This window comes from Electrophorus electricus, chromosome 10 (genome assembly GCF_041902795.1).
Source record: "Electrophorus electricus isolate QZ-2024a chromosome 10, ASM4190279v1, whole genome shotgun sequence".
NCBI lineage: Eukaryota > Metazoa > Chordata > Actinopteri > Gymnotiformes > Gymnotidae > Electrophorus > Electrophorus electricus.
Window position 1 is genome coordinate 15,780,777 of NC_137506.1, and position 15,756 is coordinate 15,796,532.

A 15,756-nucleotide genomic window follows, 5' to 3' on the forward strand; every position below is an offset into this window, starting at 1 on the left:
AGTTACATGTTGATGTGATCGTGTCTGTTCCCTTGAGGATGTTGCTGCCTTTAACGGCTGTGCAGTGATTTAGCTTTTCATGAGCCCTTCCTAGCTGACGGCACTGATGTGTGAGGGGGAGAAATCTATCATACTACAGTTTTCAGGAACTAATTTGGGAGGGGAAATGACCTAAAAAATACAAAATAACATCTGACATATTTAAGGTGTTTATGCAGCGTTAATACAATGTGGTGTATGTGATCACACATCCCTGTATAGCATATGACACCTTTTTCTGTCTCAGTGAACTTCTTCAACTATTGTTCATGATTACCTAAATGTGTGGGGAAACTGATCCTGTGTGGGTCCTGTGTTGATTTTAAATCAATCAGACCAGTGAGTCAAACAGATTGTTGAAAATAGAACAACAATGCCTGTTTCTATGATTTATGCTGTACTGTTACTGACCCAGAACTGAAAATCAGTTTTGCTGGAACAGAAAACAAGCCTTCATCCTCAGAACTCAGATGCTTTGTTCTGCTAATGAATTATTTCACCAGCCAGCTTTACAACTTCAAGTAGCCGAGACGCGATCGTGTTGTCACGCATGAATTATTCTCAAGCGCCTCAGCATGCACACAGCCAGCAGTGGGGCAGTGGTACCCCTACTCAGGCTGGCTTTCACTCTCTGGATTACTGGGATTACTGTTGTCAATAATCCCTTTATGCGCAATGTCTATTAAATGGCATAAGGAGCCAGTGGCTGGTGTTTGTATGAGGGAGCTCCCCTTGACATATCTCGGAGGGTGGATCTGGCAACACCAGCACTGCTCTCTGACGAACGCCCACGTCTCTTCCCCCTCTGGCACTGTGGATGGGAAATCTTGATAACCAGAGGTGTTGGATAGTAGAAGGAGCCATTTCAGCACATCCACAACAACAGCCTGTGGACTCATATGCGACTGCACAGAAACATTTGAGAAGTCTGCTGATGTCTAATACATGCAATACAAAATATGCTTTAATGAGTCAGTAAATCGTCTTGAGTGAAATTTGTCTAGTGTACTAGAGACTAATTAGTCCAAAATTCATAAATAAGGCAATATAAAGTAACTTGAATTCAAAAAGGCTAAACTAAACATAGGATTACACATTTAAACATGTTAGCATTCACATTCTTACATCAAACTCAGAACAACTGTAAAGACTGCTGTTAAGTCTACTTATTACTGATTACCAGTCTGTGTAAACTCAAAAAGGCATGATTACCAGAGGTTCCCTATTCAGTCTGGGTCCCTCCTTAATTCTACCCTCCTTAATTCTAGTTTTTTTCTTGCCACTGTCGCCTTCGGGTTGTTCATCAGGGATCTGGATCCATACATTTGTGAAGCTGCTTTGTAACAACATGTGCTGTAAAATGCGCTATATAAATACATTTGGTATTGACATTTAAAGCAACCACTGGCCAAGTGCAATGCTACTTTTTTCCATCACTCCCATCTCGTCCTGCATGGCAGGAGGTACGGCAAAGCACGGCTCTGGGGGTGCACACCTGAGTCATTAATGCGAGCGAAAAATGCAGCGCCGACCGTCTCTGTCCCAGGTTGAATACGCATGCAGTCAGAGTTGATTTCCCACTCAGGCCCGACATCGATCGGCAGCCTCTGCAGCCGCACACTTGACACTCGTCAGCAACGGATGCCTTTATTGACGGTTATGGTTATCTGCGGGCTAGATGGATTTGATGAAAAGAGACTGGCTCTCATAGACGTACTGCATCTATCAGTCTCATGCAGGGGTATTGGGAGGACAACATATCCAAGGAGATCGATGAGAAACCATTACTCATATGCGAAGCATTGGAAGCTGCTGCTTCCTAATGTGTACGTTAGTGTGTTTTAGCAGTCTCGGGTACCAGAGAGCGCATGTTCAGAAATGCTCATAAATCCCAGTTTGCATAATTAATGTTTAGAGTCTGCATTCAATTACATTTTGTAAATGAATATTAGTGCACATTTCACTGGGAACTGTGCTAAAATCATATCTAACATTTAGCTCGCAGCATTAAATAGCTTTGGCACTGATGCCTGGGTTATGGCTGCAGAAAGCTGACCTAGTCTGGATAAGGACTTGACATCTCCAGCTGGGTTTTGGATTGAAGAGATTAAGTTCCAGATATAATGCTAAGGGTAGGATTTTGGGCTAGGCCCTTTCCAATCCAGTGGAAACCCTGACAGCACAGAGAGGTTATTGAGGCTGCCCTGTTTCCCTGTCTAAGCAGCGCAGAGCCTCAGACTAAACTTAACAAACACAAAGTGTGGGCTCTGCATGTGGAGATGAATTAGTAGGTTGTCATGGTAGAGTTTGACTTTGGTGGGTGATCAGCACTTTCATTTCCGTCTGCTATCTCTATGACTGAGTCAATACTAAATGAAATTAAATGTGAGGGGAAAAAAAAGTACTACCTTCTGGGTTGACATATGAACCTCAGTGTAGGAGATGAATGTGATTTAGAATGCATATTGTAAAAGATTCAACCTCTTTTGAATTTTTTACTTTTGATTAAATACCACCAAGCATTTGGTTAAATAACACAAAGCCTAAACTATTTTTACATCCTGATAGCTCACACTAAAGTAGATACTCAGGGAACAAAAGTTTCTGTGTGTGCCTGCAGAGTTCTGATTCAAACAGCTCTGAGTGTGTACCCTACCACAGTGTTAAACCCAGACAGAATAAAAATGAATTAACAGAATGGCATATATACCACACTGCTAGCTACACAAACAAGAATACATTATTAGAACATTCATGTGCACCCATGTATGTTAGCAGAACTGTCTCTTTCTCTTCCTCTCTCAGAGTATTATACATCAGCACAGAGATAAAGCCCATCTCTATCTCACTTCAGAGAGATCTTACACACAGAGTTTGACTGTAATAGAGTAGCACCTTCCTTTTATTAAATTATAAGGTCTGATGCTACAGAGAGCGGATCACTTCTATCCGAAGTTCCTGTGTGACATTTTTTGCATTTTGAAGTTGCAAGTGTTTCTGGAGGGGAGGGGTGTGTGTGTATGGGGGCACATGTCTATGTATTAATGTACGCATTAAAAAAGAACTATAGGCATGCGTTACAAACGCTCTTTTGTCCAGCATGATGGTTTTCAAAGGAATTCTGAAGGGCTACTTAGAGCATAATGGCTCTTTCCCACAGCAAAAAAAGGCTTTTTCTTTCCCCTAATGAAATTACTGAGATATCTGTGATATTTCTATGACATGTTTAGGAATGTTAAAGAAAAAAGATATTAAAATCATACCAAAGTCCTTTTTGTGCTCACATAGTTCAGCATCAAGTGATATCTAACAGTTGTTTAGGTGTAATCTGTCTCCTTCTCTCTCTCTCTCTCTCTCTCTCTCTCTCTCTCTCTCTCTCTCTCTCTCTCTCTCTCTCTCTCTGTCTGCATATTAGTAGAATTACAGGCAATTTCAGAACAAAGTTTACAAAGATATTGTTTTGTTTAAAATATTAAAAAGGAAATGAAAAAAATGTGTCGCAAGACTTAAAGTCTTCATAGCATGAACATTGCATATGTATGTATATGCGGAGTATATATGAATATTTTGATGGCAGCAAGGCTACTTTAGCAAAAACACTTGTCTTTGTGACAGAGTCCCAAAGGTGTAGTATCTAAAATTAAATCGTTGATTCCTGCCACACAGATCAAACAAATTCACTTTTCTCGTTAAACGGTACGCCACCAGTGATGACCGATGCTGGCAAACTCATATTTGACAATTTTTGTCCTGTCATGCCAACAAAACTCCGTTCTGAGGTCCAGACCACTTCTCTGAAAGGGGAGAAATTAGGAATCTGGCAGTCCATTTAATCCTGATCCGTTTACACCAGTGGCAGCATGCCAGGAATTCTGATGCTAGAGCCTACCTTCCTTGGAGAATCTATGACAGACCGCTTTCACATTGCACAATAACTGTCAAGGTTTGAATCAAAGCCAGCCAAATGAATCATTTAAGTTTTAGGCTTGCATTCTGCTGGGTTTTTTATTATTATAATTTTTTTCATAATATGGTGTTTTATAATTTGAAAACAGACAGGAAGGCAAGTGCCTCAGTTTATTTTTTAAGTCCCATGAAAAGTCGTGCTTTTCTTTGCAAGAACCAAATGGAGCTGATATAATTTGATTAGGAGCAAGACATTATTAACCATGGTTGTAAACAGGAAGCTGTATTACCTTTGACAATTCTCCATTGAAGTCATAAGTACAGACTCCTATGTGAAAAAATAACATGCACAAATTGCAATAAAGAGTAAATCATCTTACTCTAGTTGCTATTATAGTGTCTATAAAAAGCAACAGGAGAGAGAGTGAAATCTGACACCTGTGCTACTCTCTGCTTGATGCATTACATCACAAAACGGAAGTGATAGAGGCTTAGTCTCATGTAATGCCCTAAACCTGATCGAGCATTCCCAAGGCCTGCAGGAAGCAGGGTAACTCATCACAGGGACACCAGTACACCTTCATCTTATTTTTCATCCTCACCTTCACCACCATGGGGGGTGGACCTGTAAAAGTCCTTTGTGTTACATCTCTCCATGCCGCTAAAAGGAAGAAAAGCAGAAGGGAAAGAAAATTGGTCTGATGGCAGTACAGATCCCTTTGCATGTTGGTTTGCCTCTTTCACTCTGTTCCACTTTTTCTTTGCTTGTTTTCCTTTGATTCTGGCACTTCTGCTGCCATCTTTGCCATTTGCTCATTCGACTCAGTTTTTCATGCAAATGTAAGCTGAGCTTTATTGCGATGTTATTGCGATATGGTAATTACTCACTTTATCTACATGAAAATCCTTGTGCAAGTACATGGGATGGCTAGAAAAATGATAGGGACGTGTGGGTGAATTAAAAAAGCACAGCAGTGAGGCAAGTGGAGTGGAAGTGGAAGTGGAGTGGAGTGGAGTGGTGATATAATGGTTTTGGGAGGTAACGAAGTGCAATTACCGAACTTGAGCAAACATTCATTTGTATCATCGATTCTAAAATGCCATTATGAATACACCTAGGGAAAGAACTTACTATTTTAGATTGTGTGAGATTTTTAGAAAGAAAGGGATGAGAGCGAGCTAGAGAAAGAAAAAAAACAGAGTAAGCGAGAGAGAGAGAAACAGAGAGGTAGAGATAAAAAGAGGAAAATTGTTCTCTGAAAATGGAATCTTTTCCTTTCCATCATGAAGGATCCCCCTACCTCTCAGAAGCTGAGAAACTGTGAGGTGAGTAGAGCTTATGTGGAGCTGCCTGTACTACTTAGGGGAAAAAGTAGAAACAATAGCAAGCAAACAGAATATGTAATTTTAACAGTATTACACTTTATAAGCACAGTCTAAACTGAGCCAGTGTTCCCCTCCAGAGAATACATGACTGCACTGGTGTGTGTTGTCACTCATTTGATCACAAAATATCTTCTGTAGCATATTTCATAGAACATCCTGAATTTAGATCTATTGATAGATGGAAGGAAGTTCTCATGGCAACTTCTGAATTGTTTTTCTTTCAATAAGTCTCTAAATAGTGGTCTCTAAATAGTCCACAATGGGCTATTCCATGCATGTATTATGCTGAATGTAAAATGGTTGAAGTTGGCGGTTGTTCTAAATCTTACCCCGGGAACCCTTTTTAGCGTATCTTTGGTCTCTTCTCCAGCACATCTGATCTGTACCCAGCTGATAATAAGCGGGACAAGGCATGTTAATGCAGGCTTCAACTGGGATGAAGTAGCATTACCTCACAGGTTGCGGTCGTAACTTGAGTATCTGTGAGGTATTAAGTTCAAGCTTAAAAAGATTCCATTTATACAAATGTTCAAACAAATGTCTGCATCAGTGGTATACAGAGTCATGGACCAAAATAAATGTCTGGTAAACACCAATGCACTGTCCACGTATTGGATGAAGTTTTGGCCACTTCTTCCAGCATTCTGAGTGGTACAGAAAGGGGCACTAATTAATTCAGCTAAAAGATCCTAACTTATTCATGTATGCTATATCAGTGCATGGAAGGTAGCCTTACCTGGGAGAAGTGACTGAAATACATATGAATTCGAGAAACCTGAATATGAAACAGAACTCCCAGACTAAGAATATCAGCCAAACATACATGACATTAGTATTGGTGACATATCTTAAAAATATGAATGCAGAGCATGAAATTACTGCATGTCATGCCTGCTGTAGTCGGGTAACCTTCGATAGGCTCTCTGGCAAGGTAGAGGTGACACAGAGAACGTCTTTCAAATGCATTTGCACAATCTAAACATTTTAGGAGCAAGAATATCAAGGCCAAAAGAACTGAGTGGAAGGTTTTATTATCACCCAAGGGTATTACAAATAGGTGTGAGGACACTCAAAATAAGAAACCAGTAAAAAAAAAGGTTTTTTAAAGAGTATTCTATGACAACACTGTGCAGTGAAATAGGTCTGAAGGTGTGACTGGTGATATGTAATCTTGTTTTTGTTTGGTAACATCATTTATCATGCTCAGTATAAAAATTCATGGTCAGTGCTCACATGATAGATTAAGGATGCTAATGTAAGTATGATCATTACTCAAGATTTGTCACTCTTTTTCATGCTAAAATGCATTTTGTCTAAATGATGAATAGTAATAAGAGACCCTTGGGCACTGTCAAACAGTGTATTATTATCATAAGAATGGCAAGGCTAAAGATATAGCCTGCGGACTGATTGACTGGTAGTTATAGCTAAGCATATGGCTAATCATTATGTGCAGCAATTTGTGTGACATGGGTGGCTGATAAGATAGCGGGGTTAAGTGTGGGGTTAACTCCCAGTACACAGGAGTGAGTGTGGGATTAACTCCCAGTACTCTGGGCGTGGGTGTGGGTTTAACTCCCGTACACTGAGGGTGGGCGTGGGTATGGGTTAACTTCCAGTACACTACGCATGGGCATGAGGGTGGGGGGTGTCGGCATCTGGGGAGGTGAATTGAGGGAGAAAGGCAGTTAAAATCAGCGGCAAAACCTGTCAAAACCATAGTCTCATGACCTCAAAGTGCTCCGCTGTGTCGCTACTTTTTCATTAGCAGCCCACCCTCAACTCATTTGATTCAGGATTCAATTAAACAGCCGAACATAATCTCCTGGTATCATCCTAACAACCTAACATGTTCCCTTTATTGAGGAAGTACATTCGAACACCCCCACCCCCGCCCAGCCCACTCCTTTTCACATATTCCATACTAATTTTCCCTTTTTTGAACATTTATTAACTCTACCCTACTATAGGATGAAGACAATGACAGCAGGCCTGTGGATGTTATATGGATGCCAGCTCTCACTAGAGGAGTGGCTGATGTAAATCCTAGGCCTGATCTACTGCAGTGACCAGTGGAAGAGGCCACGGGTGCAGCCTGGATCTGGTGTTCCCAGCCGCTGGCTCTTCTCTCCATGCTGCTAAGCCCCACCATCACTCTTCCCAAGCTGAATTAGGCCACGCCAGCGGATGCTGTTATGGGGACAGATGGAGACTGATTGCTGCCTCATAAAGCACCTCTCTTTTGTAATGGGATAGCTCGATACCACGCCTACCACTCACTGCCTGTGTGTATGCTCTGCAGATGCTGGTGCTGATAGCTTCACGGCTTCATGGTTGGCCATCCCCGAAGATCTGAGGCATTTACCAGGCTCTGGATGGGTTTATGGACTTTATCTTACTTAAATGATGGTGTGTGTGTATGTGTGTGCACGTGTGTGTGTGTGTGTGTGTGTGTGTGTGTGTGTGTGTGTGTGTGTGTGCATGTGTATGTGTCTGTGTGTGTGTGTGTGTGTGTGTGTGTGTGTGTGTGTGTGTGTGTGTGTGTATAAATGCCTATATCTGGAGCTACTTTCCTCTCCTGATAATGTGCCAAATACCATCTTCAACATAGACCAGACATTTACACTGCCACTGGGCTGCTTTGTCCACCATGTTCTTGATGATGAAGTGCACTGGACTGATGAGGGCTACCTCAGCCTGGCCAAATATAGCCCATTAAAGACCTCCACCTAGTAGAGATTCCCACTTCTCGGGTTTGGCTCAGCTTTAACCTGCTAGAATACCAAACCAGTGAGTGTTAAATCCAAGGCCAACACCATAATCATCAACATATATAAACAAGTCACGCTCCACCATAACATCCAAGGAACTGCTTCTTTCATAGTTCACCTGAATTCTGATCATCAACTCCTGCGCTTTAATATTATAAATAGTACAATAAGACCAGAATGTTCTAACAGAATGGGCATAAGTCTCTTATCCAATGATGGTGTTATGTATTAGATCCTGTTATCCTATGATTACTTGTTGTTTTTTATCTTATATTTTACTTTGTGTCTTAGTAAAGTGCTTGGGCACTGGGATTGTGGCAAATGTATAACACATACGTTTTTGCCACAATCCCAGTGCCCAAGCACTTTACTAATTGTGACATGGCAACACAGTACCTGGACACTCTGCTGAGAAGGAAAAATTATTGGAAAATGAGGAGCATTTTATATATATATATATATATATATATATATATATATATATATATATATATATATATATATATATATATATATATATATATATATACACTACATATATTGATACCATATTATGTATGAATTATATATGTCTAAACATATATTGAACAGAGCTCCTCATGTAAGGCTATACTGCATATCAAATTACATATAATGGCAGATATTGAACTATAATTCTCTAATGCGACAAATCATAACTTATGTGTCATGGTTGCCCCTCCTCTGGTGTCATAGTTCCCACAGCGATGTCCCGCATGTGTTCTGTTTTGCTTTCATTTTCTGTATCTACGTCATGTTTTTTTTTTTTTTTTTTTCCGCCCCTTATATGTTTTGGGTGTTTCTCATTTTTTCCAGTTCTCAGTTCTTGGTTTCTCCATCCATTTTCCTGTTTGTATATATTCTGGTTTCTTGTCTTGCTATCGTTTTCTTGTCCTTGTGTTTACATTGTACTCTGGTATTGTTTTGTGTCTGAATACCCTGACTTTTTGACCCTGGACCGTCTCCATGTTTCTGATCCTGGATTTGCCCTTAATAAACATTGCTCTTCTCAGTATTTGCATCCTGCCTCCAATTGCCCATCATTACATCCTACTCCGATTGCCCTGTGAAGGGAACTAATGGAATCATTGCCTGGATTGAAAAGTTGAAAAGGTAACACTTTTGCAACAGTTCTTTTCATGTGATATAGGATGATGCAAGGCCAAGAGATATTAAAAAGAAAGTGTGATATAATGCTCTGACTTTTATAATGGCGTTGTAATATGGTGCTTTGAAGGTCAGCCAAAGTAGACACAATATAGTCCAAATGAGAATAAAGTGGGATTACAGGAGGAAAAAATAAAACCTTGTATCTGCTGCAATGTAAATGATGTGTTTTTGTTTTTACTTTCTTGCTGATTATATGGTACATTACTTAGAGGATAAACCATCAATTATTTAGCTTCCTTTACTCAGCTGTGGACCATGACAAAGTTGTCAGCACTAGATGGGGTCCCTGCTTGGATATGGGTGCACAACAGAGTGCTGGAATAATCCCTCATGCCCTCCCTGCCACCAATCACAGGCGGAATTAAAACGCAAACACTTTAAATACTTCGCCAGCTTGCCAATTAAAAGGAAATGCCACAGCTGAAATTAAAAGACCACCAGCCCCTGATTGCACCTTTGATGCTCTCCCCCTACTGTCTCTCTCTGAAATGCACTCATTTTGCTGGGTTTCAGCAGCTGTGATTGAATCTCCATCTTGTCCTGCTGTAACTGAGCCTGGGGAAGAGGCTGAGGGACTGTGTATTATTTGGACGTGTTGCTCCTGTGTGGACTCCCATTACTAGCGGAACCAGGTTCACTCGCACACTCCCATTCCCAGAGCACCAGTAGCCAGCAGACACTCGATACGAAAGGTGGGAAGAGCTGGAATAAATCAATGGCATCCTTCAGAATCCCTTGCTGCAGGTGCTCAGCTCAGAGCCTGCTTTCTCTCTGCCTAGAGGAGATTCTTCTGTGGTTGGTCTATGCAGAGGACAAGGGGATTTATTTTCCCTTAAGTAGATTTTGGTCTGTGAAGGAAGACTGCTGCAACACACCAGCTTATCACTAGACAGTGATTTAGATGAATTTGGAAAATTAGGCACAGAAAAAGCAAAGAAGGAAATACACTTCACATTTCACTTTGTTCACACTACCTGATCTGACACCTGTTATCCACTGACCAGAAAGCTACAGAATATTTAAGAAAGCTTGTAACCAAGCAACTCATCTGAGAAAGTCATGTGACAGTATGTTCTGCTTATAGGGTTTGCATACTGCATGTTGGCTAGTATTGTGTTTTCATCTCAAACACCAGTCAGTAATATATCATCTGGCATGGGAAAGTTTTTTTTTTACAATTCAAGCACTGATTTCCTTGGAAGAGAGCAGTGTCACCACAATATTAAGCCTAAGACTATATATTATCATTTTTATAAGGTTCTATGTACACTGTCATATAGAATAAATTCAGAGCTACACAGGAGTGTATTAGTAAGTGCAATATTACCACATGCAGTGACTAGTGTATTCACACTGGAGCAAACAAGATAATCTATCAAAATGTGTCCTCAATGAACACTGAAATCATTCTTATTGGCCTTGAACAGTGCATGGGTTTCTTCTATGGTGACAAATCCCCACGTCAACCTATTGTATTTCGGCTTGTAAAACGAGTTAAGCCTTGGAAAGATTTCTGCATTCAAATGCCCTGGTGTGCGGCATCATGGTTTAAAAATACCCATCCTGTGTCATGCAACAACTACATCTTCTGTATAGCTGGCAGTAATGTGATGTTGTTTACTAGAAAACCTTTAGGGGCATCAGGCTACAGTCCTGACCTTGAGGGGGATGGGAGGATCTGCATCTCAACTATCATGCAACTGTAACACTAGTCCATCAGGTCAGTGCTGTAACCCAAGAGGCTAGTGGCACTGAGGCTGAACGTGACCTAAATGGATGCTGGTGCAAAAGGCTACAAGCTGCTGTCAGAATGACAGGAAGAGCCTGGGGAATAGTCATGACACCCCGTGGAACAAGAGAGGTGGAAAGAGGTGGAGAAACCACCAAACAAAGGGAGGTGTTTTACATTACAGCATAGAGATTAAGTCCACAATTTAGTGTAACATATGATTTGTAGTGTTCAATGCTTAATTCAGTTACTTATGTCTGCATAAAATGTCTGCATAAAATGTCATGTAGTGATGTCACAATAAAAGCGATATGATTTCATGATTTTGACCTCCATGTTTCAAGTTGCCAATGACAAAATGTATAAAAGCACTGCAACTATAAGGACAAAGAAAGAATTATCTGAATATTCTGATTGATGCATTTAAATTTTCCAAACCGACTAAAAAGGAATACATGAACCAAAATAATACATGGCCTTCATTAGCAAGATGATCCCTAATTTGCACAATTAAATGAAAGCTCTATTTGCAGAAAAATTTAGCTCAATTAAAACTATTGTCTTCTTGCCATTAGAGTTGCAATACACAAGACTGTGTGATATTACTACTGAATATTCAAAACTAACATTGAAAGCTTGCTGCTAATCCAAGATTTGCAGCAATAGCATGCTTCCTCTTCTTTTCAGGGAGTCATAAAAGTGAGCATTAGGAAGGACTGCAGACCTGTTAGTCACCTTAAATTTCAATTCCCTTAGGGCTGCACCTTCGCAAAGTCACAGTGTAATCTCCCTGTGCGACTGATGATTGCATTGTCTTCAGTTCTTTTTTAAACTTGATGATACTCTGTGGCTGTACCACAGTTCGGGGCGGGTGGGGTTTGTTTCAAGGGGTGGGTGTTACTTTCAAAGGAATAATCCTCCACAAGTGATCACTCACTCAGCCTTGCTGTACAAACCTTCCGCCGCTGTGCTATATTTAGGCCCAAGATCTCTGTACCCCCACGCTAGATTAATGGCCTCCAGTGGCAGTAGGAAGTGCAGGTACAAGCGAGGCAGGGATTGATGGTGGGCAACTGGCACTGAGAGTAGTCCGGCACTGTCTGTCTCATTAACAGCTCCACATTGCTCCTTCCTGCTCCTCCACATCTCTTAAAGGGGCTCATGTCGCACATGTAGGACACAGCGTGAGGTCTGGTTAGCGTGGTGGTGACAGAGGCATCGCACATGTCTTGGTGCTTCGCAAAGACACAGTTGTACTCTGCCAGCCGAGCTGCTTAACATATCCAGCCAAGCAATGCATGAAGTGCATTAGTGGCTGGTTAAAAAAGTAATCATTCCATGGTTCAAATCTTGAGAGCCCATTTTATGTTAAAACAACTTCGTTGAACCATACCTTTGTAATCTCTAAATGGAATAAACATTGATTCAGACAGAGTATTGAGTTGATAAAGATGAGAAAAAAAACTCAAGCCCAACACATTTTCTTCAGCAGGACAGATTAGCTGGACTGAACAAGGCGTGCCACTTCATTATAGTCATAGTAACAGCCGGATTTCCTGCAAACTGCTAGCTTGGGTCACTGTGACTGCATATTTCTCTGCAGATAAACTACATTTCCCATTATGCTCCTATGGCTAAAATGAATTACCAGTTTGCTGTGCAATAACATGACTTCATTCTTTCATAAATTAAACCAGATAATATAACACCTTAATGAAAATCAAAAATATAGCATATTTAAAAATAAGAAACTTTCTTCTATTAAAAGAAAAATATAGCCTGTTTAAAAAGAGAGAAATTTTTTTCTACACTCATTTGCTACTTTATTTGGTTCATATATCTTATAGGTGCATTTTACCATTGTACAGTTCAGACTGTAGCCCTGCTGCTGGCATTGACAGCTCCTCAGCTGACCTCCACCTCATTCATGACAGGCTTGGGTCTGACCACAGGACTATTGCTAACCAGATGGAAATTGTGTGGCTAGACCATTCTCAACATGGTATTAACACTGACCTGGTAGTTGGTGTTGACCTGATAAATTTCTATCAGGCACAGTAGTGTTGCGGGGGTTTTTACGGATGTCAATGTTGCCACCCAAGAGTGTCCAGCTAACAGCCATTCAGTGGTCTGAAACCAACCACAGATTAAAAGCCTGAAGGACAGCAATCACTTAACTACAAGAAAATAAAAGTTACACACACACTCACACAACCTGGATGATCAACTAACGATGATGTTCTGTGTGGTTCCTTTGATAATCTTCTCTCTCTTTCTCTCTCTCTCTCTCTCTCTCTCTTATATATATATATATATATATATATATATATATATATATATATATATATATATATGTGCCTCTGTGTGTGTGTGTGTCCTTGGTGTATGACTATGATCACCTTGTCCCAAACACGTGATATCTGTCAGAGAGAGTTGGGTTGTTTATTCCTCAAGCCTCTTTGGTGAAGAAAATCACAGTAATTAGAGAATCCCACACTGCAACATTAATTACAGTGCTGGATATAAAAACAAAATAAAAACAAATGCAAATCTGGAGTCAATGGCAGATCTGCAATCAGAAGCAAAGCTAGAATCAGCAACAGATCTGGAGTCAGAAGCAAATCTAGAATCAGTGAGAGATCTGGAGTGAGTACCAGATCTGGAGTCAGTGGCAGCTGGAGACTGGATTCCTACACTAGTGCTCAGCTTCAGAGGAGTCCATGCTGATAAAAATGCTGTAACTGTAATTTTTAATGGACAGTCTTAGCTTTGAATGTGTGTGTATGTTCGTGTGTTGACATCAGTGTTTATGTGTGGTCATGGTAACTGACAGATGACTCGCCTCCCTCTTACAAGGCTCGGCAGGTCAGCATGTCATCGCTTCACCATTCCTCAGTCAGCCTACAGATCATTCATTTCTTCATTAATTCCTTTCAGATGATTAAGCGGAGTGAGATGACTCAAGGATACTGATGCTGTCACTCCAGTTCTCTCAGATCATGACAGGTTTTAGAGGAGCCTGGCTGAATAGACCTCATCAGCTCCTATAAGTGACACGTGTGCTGGAGAGGCCTGAACTGATCAGTTATGATGTAACATACATAGAACTATGCATCAATTAATGTTCCGTTTTGCTAAATTTGTTTAGTAGCAAAATGGCAGATTGCCTCCTTGTTTCTACTTTCTGTGATCACCAGAGGTGGCTATCAGGTTCAGAAAGTACAAATCTTCCCCAAGATGTTGTTCCAACCGCCTGGTTTTGCTAATTAGTTCAAGCAAGCAAGTAAGGTTAAGTCTTACTTGTGAAATCAACTGAGTGAATGAAAACAGGACTTTTTAAACTTTGGAACCCCTGGAGCTCATGAATAAAGAGATCATATGAGTGATATTTAATGTACATGTCTGAGATACCACACAAAATGTACAATGTAAAAAGTAAAACGTCTAATTAATTGGAAAGTTAATCCAGATGGAGACAGAAGGAAGCAGTGATGTACTGGGGATTTCATATTGAGAGTGTGTTCATATCACCTATGAGAGAACAAAGGCTAGAGGGAGAAATGAAAGTGAGTTTTGGCCATCCCAGCTGTGACACCATTTATTTGTTAACAACCAAACAAGCAGAAGAATTGAGATTGAAGGCATTGGGCCAAGTACAAGAAAATAAAAAAAAAATCTCAGGAAATGACTATTCTGTCTCAGAAAACACAACTTCTTTCTCAGAAAAATACCTATTCCATCTCAGAAAAACACCCATTCTATCTCGGAAAAACACCCATTCTATCTCAAAAAAATGTCAATTCTGTATAAGCCTGTCTCATTCTGCCATGCAGTATAAGGGTGGAGTCATTCACATTAAATAAGGGCGGAGCAGGCAGTGCCAAATAAGAGCTGAGGTTTGGCCCTGTGCTTGTGACTGTCCATTTTGTAAATTGCCAAAATGCTTCTGGGTGCCAAAATGCTTCTGGTAGTGCATCTTCAGCACTGTGTACAGCACTTGTTTCCCGGGTTGCCTGCAACACCACCAACTGTAACAAAGGCCACCGTCATACAGGGGCACCCTCTGGAGGTGAAGGCACTATGATGGGGAGACTATGTGACAGATACTGTCAATTAGGAAGGTTAAATGGGTACTCTGGCTATACCAGGGGGCTGGCTCTTTGGTCTAGTGGTTAGATTGCACATTTACCTCCTGATGGTCCTGCGTTCAAGTCCTGGGTAAGGTGGCTGCCTTCGGCCTTCATTACATTGAAGCATATTATGGTTCACCATGAGGATATGTTTCTCAGTTTGTACTGAAATGTTTTTAATCGAAGGAACTTCTTCTAACAAGGGAATGAATACACACATATCCATGCATTCTGAAGCAACTTCCTTCACTGAGAAGTAATGGTGATTTCTATGACTCTGCCACAGACATAAGATAATGTAATGGGCAAAAGTAATATTAGAGGTCAGCACGTGACACCTGAATAGAAATACATCTGAAAAAAAATCATGACCATGTGTTGCAATCTTAATTATTGTAGATAAAAGCATGCCAGGGCTTTATCATAACTGTGGAGTGCATGAGAGTAGAGTCACCACAAGACTCTGAGATGTTATCTACTCTCATGGTGACATGAAAAACATTTACAGTTTTATTTTACTCTAAAATACATCACAGGAGAAAAGGAAGAATTACAGAGCCATATTAATGAAACTTTAATTTGCTCTTAGTCATTAATTTTAAGTACT